The sequence below is a fragment of the Nicotiana sylvestris genome, chromosome 11 (assembly GCF_000393655.2).
Source record: "Nicotiana sylvestris chromosome 11, ASM39365v2, whole genome shotgun sequence".
Lineage (NCBI taxonomy): Eukaryota > Viridiplantae > Streptophyta > Magnoliopsida > Solanales > Solanaceae > Nicotiana > Nicotiana sylvestris.
This window is the reverse complement of record NC_091067.1, coordinates 31,319,504-31,332,162: the sequence shown is the minus strand read 5'-3', so window position 1 is coordinate 31,332,162 and position 12,659 is coordinate 31,319,504.

The following is a 12,659-nucleotide window of genomic DNA, read 5'->3' as shown; positions in this document are numbered from 1 at the left end:
TGTGATTTTTATTTTCTTTTCTCTTCTCTTTCTCTTCTTGTCTTCTTCTTTTTTTTCTCTTTTTGGTGTTTTGTGTTTTTTTCTTTTTTTTCTTCTTTTTTTTCTCTCTTTTTCTTTCTTTTTTTCTCTTTTCCTTTACTTATCTTTTGCGCTTGTTTCTGAACTTTGCTACTGATTCCAAAAGAGGGGTATGAAAGAAAATAAATAAGACTCAAAAGGGGTAACAAAGGATAAAGTGTTTAGATAGCAGAACAAAATGTCTTTGTCATTCCAATCTTCAAAATATGCCAAGTACAAACAAACACAATTTAATCAAAGCAATCATACATAATATCTTTTGACTGCATTAGAATTGATAGCCATATCCACACATTTGCCTTCGACATCTGCTAAATACAAAGCACCATTGGACAACACTCTCACTCTCATTACCACGAACGGCCCCTATCAATTTGTGCAAACTTGCCTTTAGCTTCAACCCGATGCGGCATGATGCATTTCAATAGGGTTTCTTTATGTTCTATCTGCCCCAGTTTCACAATTCGGGCTTGAAGTGATCACAAAATGCCTTTACTTATTTCCCTCAAATGTCCCTATCATCTTCAAAATTGTTTCATTGTTTCATGACTAAACTGACTTTTAAGACCAGGCCTAGAATTTTGCATGCATGTCATGTCACTAGAACCAGCATTAGACATAAGACAAAATGAAAGGATAGAAGAGAACTAAACAAAGAAAATGACTGAAAATAACAAAAGACAGGAAATTGCATTAGACAGATGGTGAAACGGTTCGAATAACAAAACAAGCAAAATAAACCGGGGTACAACCCTAGAACAAACCTGGGTAACACTGAATGAGATACTACGACTAAAGGAACTATACAAAATAAAAGGATAGAAGGGTTTGAGTCACAAGATAATATCCGGATTACAACCCTGAAATAACCCGTACAACAGAAATGACAACAAACTAAACCACCAAAACTCCTCTCCGGCTGACTAAGAAATGGAGCGTCTTTCCAATTACCAAACACGGTATCTTAGCCACTGAATTTTGCATCAACAATACTAGGAACTTCACAAATCTTCATCACATTGTTCTTAACAAATTGCTTTTGGGTTCCTTTTGCCGGCTCGTTCTTAAGATCAACCTCTGATAGCGCTGAAAGCTTAGTAGCACGTGGACCTCCAAGGCTCCCAGAAGAATTCTCACATTACTTTTCACAATAAATCATATCCACCATATGTGTCTCATTATGCACAGGCGATGGACTTTGGCTAGTGTTTGCTGCATCTAGATTTTGTACGACAATGTCACCTGCATCAATAAGTTTCTGAATTGCTTTCTTCAAATTCCAACACTTCTCTATGTCATGCCCCGGGGCATCTGAGCAATATGCGCACCTTTGAGAAAAATCAAACTTCTTTGGAAGAGGGTTAGGCATTTTTATCTGAATCGGCTTCAACATGTCCAATTTCCTTAGCCTCTAGAACAGACTGGCATATGACTCTCCCAATGGAGTGAAGGTTTTCTTCTTCTGCAACCTCTCGTTCTTAAATGCTTGATTGGGCCGAAAACCTAATCCAGGAGGGTTTCGGTAGGCTCGTGGGGGTGGATAGGCATTTTGTGGAGCTGGGTACTGGAAAAGCGATGTATGACTTTGGGGGTTCCGTGGAGAGAAGTAGCATTGGGAAGGGTCATCTGGTGCACAAGGATATACATGGGGCCGATGTCGAGGCTGAAAGTATTGAGCAGGAATGCCCAGCGGATCATTTTTTCTATTTCTCTTTCTTCCACCCAAACTTACTGGGATGTTCTGAATGTCTTTCGTAGTATCTTTCAATGCCGAACAACTCATGATTTTGCCTGACTTGATTCCCTCTTCTAACATCTCCCCCTTTTTTAACACATCATTGAAAGGCTTTCCCAAGGCCGGGATCAAATGACTGAAGTAGGTGGGCCCTTAGGCTTTTAGGAAAAGCTCAACCATTTCTTCTTCACCAATCGGGGTATTGACTCGAGCATCTTGCTCCCTCCATCTGAGCCCAAACTCCATAAAGCTTTCCTCCGGCTTCTTTTTGATTTTAGATAGAGAGGAGCGGTCTGGGGTAACACCTGATTTGTATTGAAAGTATCGATCAAAATCTTGAGTCATGTCACCCAATGTAGGCCACTTACCAACATCTTGACGATTATGCCATTCCAAAGCTGTCCCAGTCAAGCTCTTACTGAAATAGGCCATCAACAAGTCATCTTTCTCTCCAACACATCTCGTTTTACTGCAATAAACCCTCAGGTGGGCTGCCGGATCTCCACACCCATCATACAAGTTAAATTTTGACACTTTGAATCCTGCATGCAGGCAAACGTCAGGGGACACAGACAGTCTTTGTAAGCCATGCTACCCTGGTCTCTTATTCCTTGCTTGTTCTTTAAGGATTGTTCTATGCCTTTCAGCCTCCTGGGTATCCCATCTTGCCCTTCTCTTCCTGTGAACTTTTTATTTTCAACATGAGGCTCATCCCGCGGGCCTTGCTTGTATGAGTTGGGAACTTTGTGGGCAACCTCTGAGGGGTAATATTGGGCATCATAAGCTTTGAGTGGGTGTTCATTGTCGGGTATAGTGGATGTGACAGGAGGGCACTTTTGGGAAAAGATAGTTGGAGGACGAGTTATGGAGCTACTAGGGTGGTTGGGAAAGCTGTGACAAACGGGTGGATCTGGAGAGTATGGAGGATCATCTGGCATTGTGTCCGGAGTTTGGGTAAGGGCAGCATCTAGGAAGCTAGGTAGTGGCGAGGGTGGTGTCTTCCCAGTCATCCAAGCCTGGTATATGTCCGCCATGTGTTGTCTTAACATTTTTACCTCTTCAACCAACCCATTGTCATGTTCAACCAACTGCTTTCGGGCACCGATATCAACCAACTCAGTTTTGTTGTTGTTCTCCATTGCCTTTTGACTTTGTATTGTAGAGAAGAGTTACCACTTTAAAAACCACAAACCAACCACCCTTCTGCTATGAATATAACAAAATGAAGCTATCACGTTAGCGTTAGGGCATTTAACATAAGATAATCTCACTTTATATGCAATGCACTTAGCCACAGTTATTCGGTTCTAAAATGACTTCGAGGGTACAAAGGTCAGTTGGCATCATCCCAATTTGTTTATTTCAACCTCTCTTTTCTTTGGTTTTCTAGCACTTTCTTGCTCATTTTCCTTCCTCTTTTCCCTTCTAATTATCACTCTTTTCTTTCCTCTCATTTCTCACGTCCCATAACTTCAACCTTTTTTTCTTCTTTTCCTTTTTTCCTTTTTTTGTCCTTCTTTTTTTTTATCTTTTTTCCTTTTACTAATAAAAAAATGATTCGATCGAATCCTATGTAGGTTGTTGCCTACGTATCATGACCCCGCATGAATCAGATATTTGCGTAGTTCTGGAAGAATGGGACTAAAGTAAACAAACTGACATTTTATTTTTTTTCTTTTTACCTTAATGACTACTCTGATGAGAAAAGAGAAATAAAAGGAGCAAATCTTTTTTTTTTCGAATTTTCTAGACTTAATGTTCTATGACCTATTCTAAACTCAAGCTTAACGGGCATTTTTTTTTCTTTTTTTTTCCTTTTGAAACAAATACTCTATTAAGGAAAAATCCTAGAAGAGAAAAATATTTTTTTTAAAAATTTTTTTTTAGGAATGAAATTTAAAGAGTAAACCACAGAAAAATATTTTGAATTTTCATTTGATATCCCTGAAAAAAGATTTCGAATCGAGAAATGAACAAGATAAAAGATATTTTTGGATTTCAGTTTTTGATTACCTAAAGAAAAAACTTTAAAGATAAACAAAAGATAAAGTATGTTTCTTTTCTATGTACAATATCCTAAAGTTCTAGTGAAAATAAAAGAATTTTTTTTTCATTTTTTCGTTAATTTCCTAAAGAAGAACCCCAAAATAAAATCTTTTTGAATTTTTGGAATTAATATCTTAAAAGAAAACTCTTAAAGAGGTACTAAAAGAAAATTCTCTTCTCTTTTTTTTTGAATTTTTTTGCTCTTAATGTACTAAAAGGAAATGTAAAAGCAATTTTTATTTTAAGTTCTAGATATTCATTGCCTAAAGAAAAAACCGCCTCAAATGATATTTTTTTTTAATTCCTAGAATTAGTATTCTAAAGAAAACTTCTAACGGAAATATAAAAACACAAAATTTCTTCTTTTTTTTTTGTTGCTTTTTTGACTTGCAACCCATTTTCAAATACAAAATAAGAAATATAATAATAAAAGACTCGGCAAACTTAACTAGACTATGACAAACTCTAACATTATCTAAAAGACTCGACATTACTATACAAAACTAGAAGGTAAAAGATGACACTAAAAAAGAACAACAGACTAAAACAGAAAGAAAATCTCCTCAAGCAAACTCCTGAATGAGTGATCCTGACTGGATGGTCCTAGGGCGTCTGCCATGCTCAAACTCCGGTAAATAGACCCACACCTGTATGAGAAAACTTTAACCATCACTATGTGAGATAATAACACTCCCTATTAGACACATGCAAGACATGATTGAGACTATTTTTGCAAAATGGCTTATTTGGCCAAAAGGTGGCTAGAAGTGTAAAATTTGGTTAAGACACCGCAAAGCCAAGAACCTAAGATTTACTAGGAAGACCGGACCCTATGTGGGTTGCCTACATATCACGCCCTGAAAGACAAGAATCATGTATGCGTAGTTCGGCAGATTGGATACGGGCAGGAAATAAAATTAACAAATAACTTAGAGAAAATGTATTTTTGTCTTTTTGAAAAGTGATGAAATATGTAAACTCTTTTTGGATTTTCTTTTTCCTCTTTTTTTTTTATTTTTTATTTTTAAAAAAAAGGGGAAAAGTGCAAACTCTTTTTTTTTTGGATTTTTCATTTTCATTTTTTTGGTTTTTCTTGAAAAAGTGTGAAAGAAAATTATAACTGGGCCCCACTTGCTTCAATTTTATACTTCAACCTCTTCTTTTTTTTTCTTTTTTCATTCACCCTCAATTATCATTGGTCTGCCAAATGACCCTTTTACCCTTGAAGAAATGCAACATGTAGCACATAGGATGCATCAAGATGGTCTATTATTTTGGGTACACCTGTCCTAGATGGACTCAACCCCTGTATTGAGTCCCCAAAGTCAGATGCACGTGATGCAAACAAGCGTTCCTATTAGGGATCCGGCATGAGGTTGTGTAATACTAGGTTTAAAACCTGGGTTTATTGTTCTAAACCTGGCTTACCCGAGCGGATAACTCGAGCCGAGGGCGGGCAGCTTACCGGAAATACAGAAGCTTCACCGGCTTTGCAACTTATCTGAACCTCGTTCTAAAATTTGGGATATGACTCTAATAGAAGAGAAGTCACACGAAGTGCACCTTTCTCCATGATTTAGAAGACTCGGAGAGAGGAAGGGTTTCATAGCAGTTTATATATACTTCACAGAATATCAAAGCGGTAAAAGCAACATTTAGCGCATTAGGCCCAAACATGTAACAAAATCAGATAATAAATAAAGCCGACCATAACAAATTATCTAAGCTCAAATTCTGACCCCTGAACCAGAGATTTTGGGTTCTTGTCTCTACCAGAGCTATCACACCTCCTTTTTCCTACACCCCGAAAGGGTATAAGGGAGTTTTTTCAATTAAAGGACAATCAAAACGGGGTTATATTATTAAAAGATTCAGAGTCGCTACTTGGAAAATTTATGGTGTCCCAAGTCACCGGTTCAAATCCCGAATCGAGGAAAAGATTGACTCTGTATTATAGTCCGCGAACCAGAAATCCGGGTAAGAAATTCTGTTAACCTGGGAGAAGGTGTTAGGCATTCCCGAGTTTCGTGGTTCTAGGGGTCTTTCGTTTCCAAATAATGTGGATTCGGCATTCTGATTTTCACATTAATCTCAACCATGCTCGGGAAATCCTTTTCAAGTCTTCTCCAGGAAGATTGAATCGACAAATAAAGCACTGAATTGGCGAACTATTTCAGAATATAGAAATGCCAAAAACGAAGAAGGTCAATTTGCTCTTCGCTCAACTGTTATTATTGGCCTATTATCTGATTTTAGAGTAGTTTGAACCTATGTGCATTTTAACTTTATAACCACTTTTATTCATTTTTAAGGAAGATTTCAACGTCAGCCAAAACACATCTTTTGACCGCGCCACATGAAATGCACCCGCAGTCTAAAACATATTCTATTTGACGTTGTTAAGATTTAGATTTGGGTCACATGAAATGTGCACCCGAGTTTAGGAAGGTAATATTATTAAAATAACGTGCCTAAAGCAACTACGCATTTTTAACTTTGTGAGGGCCATGGAAAATTTGCTAAATGACACGCCTCGAATTCTAAGGATTTTAAAAGAAATAATTAAATGAGGGCCACGCATTTGAGATTTTATTTGGCGCGGCGCACCTCAATTCAAATTCTTAAAAGGGAATTCAAACTAAAGTTCGGAGGGCCATAAATTATTTGTTTTGAATGGCACACCTCAATTAACTACAAGGACCTGCTAATTAGAAAATCCAAATGAGCCATAGTTTTAATTAAAACATAGTCTAAAATAGCGAGGTCCATTCTATACCAATTCCAGAATTTGACTTGGCCTGAAACGAGGCCCAATGGCTCAATGGAATCACCATGGCGCAGAGTGCTGGGCTCCGCAACAAATTTCATTTGAGCCCAAGCGGAGAGCCATGCTCTCATGAGGCAAGCTCAAGTCGAATATCAAATGGGTCGCGTATCGAACCCATAGAATAACAAAAAGCAAACAAAATTCAAAATGTGATGATAACAGGATAACATTACTGATTAGAAGAGCACAACGAGGAGGAAAACATTAACCAAAGAAGCAAATAAAACTGATGTAGGCATAGAAATGAGAATGCAAACAAAAGAGGGGGGGATTTCGTATTTGCAAACCAAAAACTAATGCTGCCATATGATTGATTAAAATCTCACAAACAAGACAAAAGGTTGAAGAAATTCATGAACCCCGCTTAAAACTGACAGTATGCCCTACAGAATTAGAATGACCCTCCAGCCAAACCGTTTTAAGTCAAGCACATCCAAATGATAACCATTGCAACACTATAAATTTGTAGTCACCGAAACTCTAATCAAATAATCATGTTTTCTTTCAAACATTCATACTTAAATCAATTATCTAAACATCCTACTTTCTGCACCATTTCCCAAATCGCACCAAACAATATCATTTTAGCATCTTTAAGAGCAATTTAGACATGAAGCTATTGTCAAACACACTATATCATGCCATCAGACCCTCACTACAAAGCTGGAAATTCATTCCAATATACATGAAGCTACTAAAAAAATGAAAGTCCAAACTTTATAGTTACAAGCTACTACATGACAACACCAAATTCAATTAAATTGCAGACATCTAACAAGAATTCTAAGATCAGACTTTGAAAAGGGAGTTGAAATTGGACATTGAAACACCATCTTTCATTCAACATTTACATTTTCATTGCAAGGATTCGAGAATGTACCTGTTACAGCAAAGAGGAATAAATGACCTTGAGAATGATTTTAAAACCAAACCAATCTAATAGATACAGCAACAACAATCAGCAGTAAGACTCAATCAAGCAACCTCCAAAAATTCAACCAACTTCACTCTTTAAACCATTTTTTCACCCAGGTAAAAGAGGAGTTCTTCAGAGATTGAAAATCTTCAAAATTGTAGAAGAAAGCAATAGAACAGTATTTTTGTTAGCCGTTTGATTTCCAGAATTTTATCCTCCCCAAACTCGAATTGAAACAAGACTCCAAACACCAAATTCAGCTCAAAATCAGTATTTGAAAAACTAAACTAAGCCATCTTTTGCCCTAGGTGAATCATAGATAACTTCAGAAAAAGAAAAATTTCCAGAATAAGATCAAAGACCAATAGAATAGTAGATATTATGAATTTTTTAGCCGTTTTTGGATTTTCTGAATTTTTATCTCTTAAGCTTTGCCTTGAATGGCAAGAAAATGTGCCTTTATAGGCAAGGGAATAGGGCAGCACTAAGGAAATTAGATTTGCCCTTCTATACTCCTCCAATTTTCATTTTAGCTTAATTACCCTTAGTTCAATTTTCAATTTTGCAAGACATTCCCCTCCCCAGCTTCCTAGAAGCTTCCCAAGTAGTTACAAATAGATTCCCCTACCTAATTACTCCAAATTATCCTTCATACCCCTGTTTATTACCCTTCAAAACCCAGTGGGTTAACTAGGTGAACGGGCTTCCCTTCTCTTCTAAATGGGCCAGAGATCCTAAAACCCAAACAAACAATTGGCCCAATTAAAGTCTGGAGTACCAGAAGCATGCAAACATGGCAGCCATTAAAATCTAAGTTAAACGGTTTATTAACTAGAACTAACTAAATTAGTAAACTCAGTTAATTAACAGGCTAATGATACTAAAAATGTAGGACTAATCATGCATGAACAAAAAACAAATACAAAATTCTGGAAAACTAAAAAATGGAAAAGAAATCTAGAAGAAGAAACAGATGTAGAGAAATAGAAAAGAAAAATGAAAGCTAGATTAAACCGAAAAGAAGAAAAGAAAATACATATTGAGACTCAAGCAAATGAGGAAAGGAGTCTGAATCTTCAACTTCTCGGATTTTCCGGCCAACTATGATATTAATCGTATGTTCTTAATAAGAATACACAAATAACATCAAAATAGGCCCAAATCTTCAAACAAACTCGAATCAGGAACTATTTGGGAATTAGGGTTCATCCCTTCGATCTAAAATTCGAGGGATTCTAGAGTGATTCGAGGGAAGTGGAGTTGGTATTTGGAATGAGGGGAGGGAAGGGGTCCTAGGATGTTAATTTGGTGGTGAACAGGGGTGGCGCCGCCACCGGATGGTGGTGGGATTTCAGGGCAGCTGGCTATTAGGGTTTGAAGTCTCTGAGGGGTGAAGGAGACGAGTTTGATAGGGGGGAGTTACATTTCAGACACTTATATATTAACCCCCCCCCCCAGTTCCCGTCCGTTAGATTAGATAATATAGACGGCTGAGATCTGATTAGGCTATCTAAACTGGGTCGTTTTGTTTAGTGGGGGAACGGACCGGGTCAGGGTGGAATACGGGTTGGGTTGGCCGGTTTGGATGGAAGTCATTGGGCCTGGGTAAATTAATTTAAAGCATCCCAAATTTCTATCTCTTCATTTCTTTTTCCTTATTTCAAATCAATTTTCCAAAAATTCTTTTCTTTTTCTTTTTTCCAAAATTAAATTAAAATCTAAATCAAATCTTAAAACCTAATTAACCTATCAAAAACACTAATTAAACCTAAATATTAATTATCACAATTAATTAAACAAGCAAATTAAAAGAAAACTACTCGAAATCAAAATTAAAATTAAAAGGCGCAAATTAAACTTTTTTTTTTGTGATTTTCCTTTTATAAAACAACTTAATTACTAATTAATCCTAAAAATGTAAAGTTAAATCCTAAATGCAAATGCAACATATTTTTTTGTATTTTCACTAATTAAATAAGACAAACATGCACAAACAATATGCAAACAATAACAGAAAATGCCACAAAAATCCACAAAATTACAAACAATGGAAAAATTATTTTTGTTTTGAATTTGTGGGAGTAATTCATATAGGGAAAAAATCACGTGCTCACACCTACGTTATGTGAATATTTGATGAGAATAGGAAATGGACAAGAAAAAACAAATAGCCATGACAAAATTGAAATCCCCGATTGTTTTGTTATCCCTTTCGTTTCTGAAAATCAATCATTAGTTCTGTTGTTTAGAGTTACTTATCCAAATCTACATACATGCTTTTCTGATGCATCTTCTATGACTTCTCGTGTAATTCTGACAACCAAAAATGACTTTGTCGATGAAATAAATGATTTGCTCATAGCTCAATTTCCTGGTGATCTTATACGTTGCATTTGATGAGACTATTGAAGTAAACGATCAAAGTCAATATGAAGATTTTTTGCATACTTTATATCCTGTTGGTTTACCTCCCCATAAATTAACCTTGAAAAAGAATTGTCCTGTTATGTTGTTACGAAATTTAAATCCCTGTGAAGGTTTATGCAATGGTACACGACTTATATCTTGTGATCTTCGAAAACATGTTATAAGTGCTAAAATTGCCACTAAAAACTTTAAGAATACACATGTATTTATTCCTAGAATACCATTATTATCATCGGCAGATGAAAAATTGCCTATTCCTTTCAAAAGAACACAATTTCCTTTGAGATTATATTTTGCTATGACAATAAATAAAGCTCAAGGTCAAACGTTGGACTTCGTGGGAGTTTATTTACGCGAACCTGTTTTTTTCACACGGTCAGCTCTACGTAGCGCTATCAAGAGCAAAAAGTTCCAATTGTGTAAAACTATTAATTCGACCACCTACAACAGATAGTGATGATAATCATTCAACTTACAATATAGTATATGATGAAATCATTCAAAAAGCTTTTGCATAAATAGTTCCAGAGGATGGCCCCAACTTCTGTTCTGTACTATGCTCACATAATTCATGGCAATTTGGCTTGAGGTTTTGCATAGTCCTAGAAGTTACTCTAATATTGTTACAGAGGTATTTTTATCTTTATCCGTGTGCTTATTGTTCATTTAATGATTCTTGTTGAAACAACTTTTTTGCACCTTTGCTATGCAATAACCAAGGGTTAACTTATTTGCTTGCAAAATCCTTGCTAAATTTTGTATGTTCTAAAAAATGGAAAAGTTTTCTGATGTGCAACAAATAGATCAATGTTGTATCTATTTGATTTTACTGTTTCTATGGTATGTATAGTCTATTCCATCTCTGTCTCATTTTGTTCATCTATCTTGCATTCTTTTTCTTGCTTCAATATTATTTGATAATCCAAATGCATTTTCTTGCATCAATAGTATTAGGTTATTTCATGCCAATATTTTAGAATATTATAAGTACTGCATGATGAATAATATAACTATTACTAACAGAAAATAAAAAACTGTGTTATAGCTCATGTATTCATATCATTTGGACACTTGCTTGGTGATGTACTTAAAAAACTTGGTGGTTGTTTTAAACTTTCTTTTTCTATCAGATTCATTGTCACTTAACTGTTGTAGAATACTCTACATACTGATTCTTTTGTGAAAAATCAGAAAGAATTGGAGTTATGCTGCAACACAGTCAATCTCAACTCCGGACAAATGAGGAGCATTTATTGTCTCTTAAAAGTAAGATCACTGACTATATGTATATGTATCAAAATTCTTACCAACTTCACCTTCACTGTGACTAACTTCTACTTTCTTTTGTCTCCTTTATTAATTAGGAATTGTATTGACATTTGAACCCACTTAGCTCCAAAGTTGTAGGGATTTGAACAATCAGAATATAAATAATAACTTTCATTGGTTGTGGTTAGGTACTTTGCTTTTTTACTTATCACTTGACTCTGTTTCTCTGTGCTTTGTTCATTATACACCATGTTTTCAGAATATACCTGCAGACTGGTTTATTATAAAGAGAATTGTATATTATATCAAATTGGTGATGCTTGTGCATTTAGGAGTCACTTTTCATTTAATCTGTTATCATAATCATCATTTGGTGTCGTTTGTGCATTTAGGAGCCACTTTTCGTTTAATCTACTATCACAATCTTTTGCCCAACGTAAGTAGTTATTATTCTACATATCAGACTACTATCCAGCTCATATTTATGTATATGGTTCCACAACTTATTTGTGTTTGTTACTTTTTGAAGGTAATATAGTGCTGTGTTTGGAATCCTGACTATTTTGCATGTACTCATCATATTCACGGAGTAGCTTTTACCTTGGTGCTTAATCTTTGGTTCTAATAATATACTTACCATCCCTTTCCTTTTACAGAAAGGTTTCAACGATAATGCTGATATAAATTAGGCAGAAAGGGATAGCGGTTAACGTAACTAATAGTGTTGATCAAAAGCAGAATAGCATGGAAGGAGCTGTCATCAATATTATGTGCTTATATTTTAGCCCCATGACTAATGAATGACTTAAGAGAAATAACTAATAGGAGTACTATATATGTGAGTTATATCTTTAGGGTTAAAAGTAGAGTAAACTTCTCCTTACTCTAATAGTATTTTTATTTTGAAATTCTAATTGTGTTAAAAATCAAACTCTAATCCTTTCCTACCCTTGATAGATGATTCAATAAATGCAATTTCTATTTCTCTCTCTAACCATCAATTTACACATCGTTTAGAGTTTTTTGGTATCATGATATAGTTAGTATATGTTTATATTCAAATTATGCCAAAATTGAAGTAAAGTGGAGGATTCAATTTACTTATGGTGTATTAATATTTAATACCAACCTAATCTAGTTGAGCACTATATGAGTATACTAGAAATCTCGAGGCATCTTTAGTACAAATTTTACCCCTCCTCTTTTCATTTGCTTCCTGTCTGTATATCTGGGTTCAAATTAGAGCAAAGATTACTTTTAGTCCGTGGCCAAAATTATTTACATCGGTAGCTGCAAAAGTATAATATGTTCAAATTAGCTACTATTTTAAAAGCCGCTATACAATATCATTTTCTCTTCAA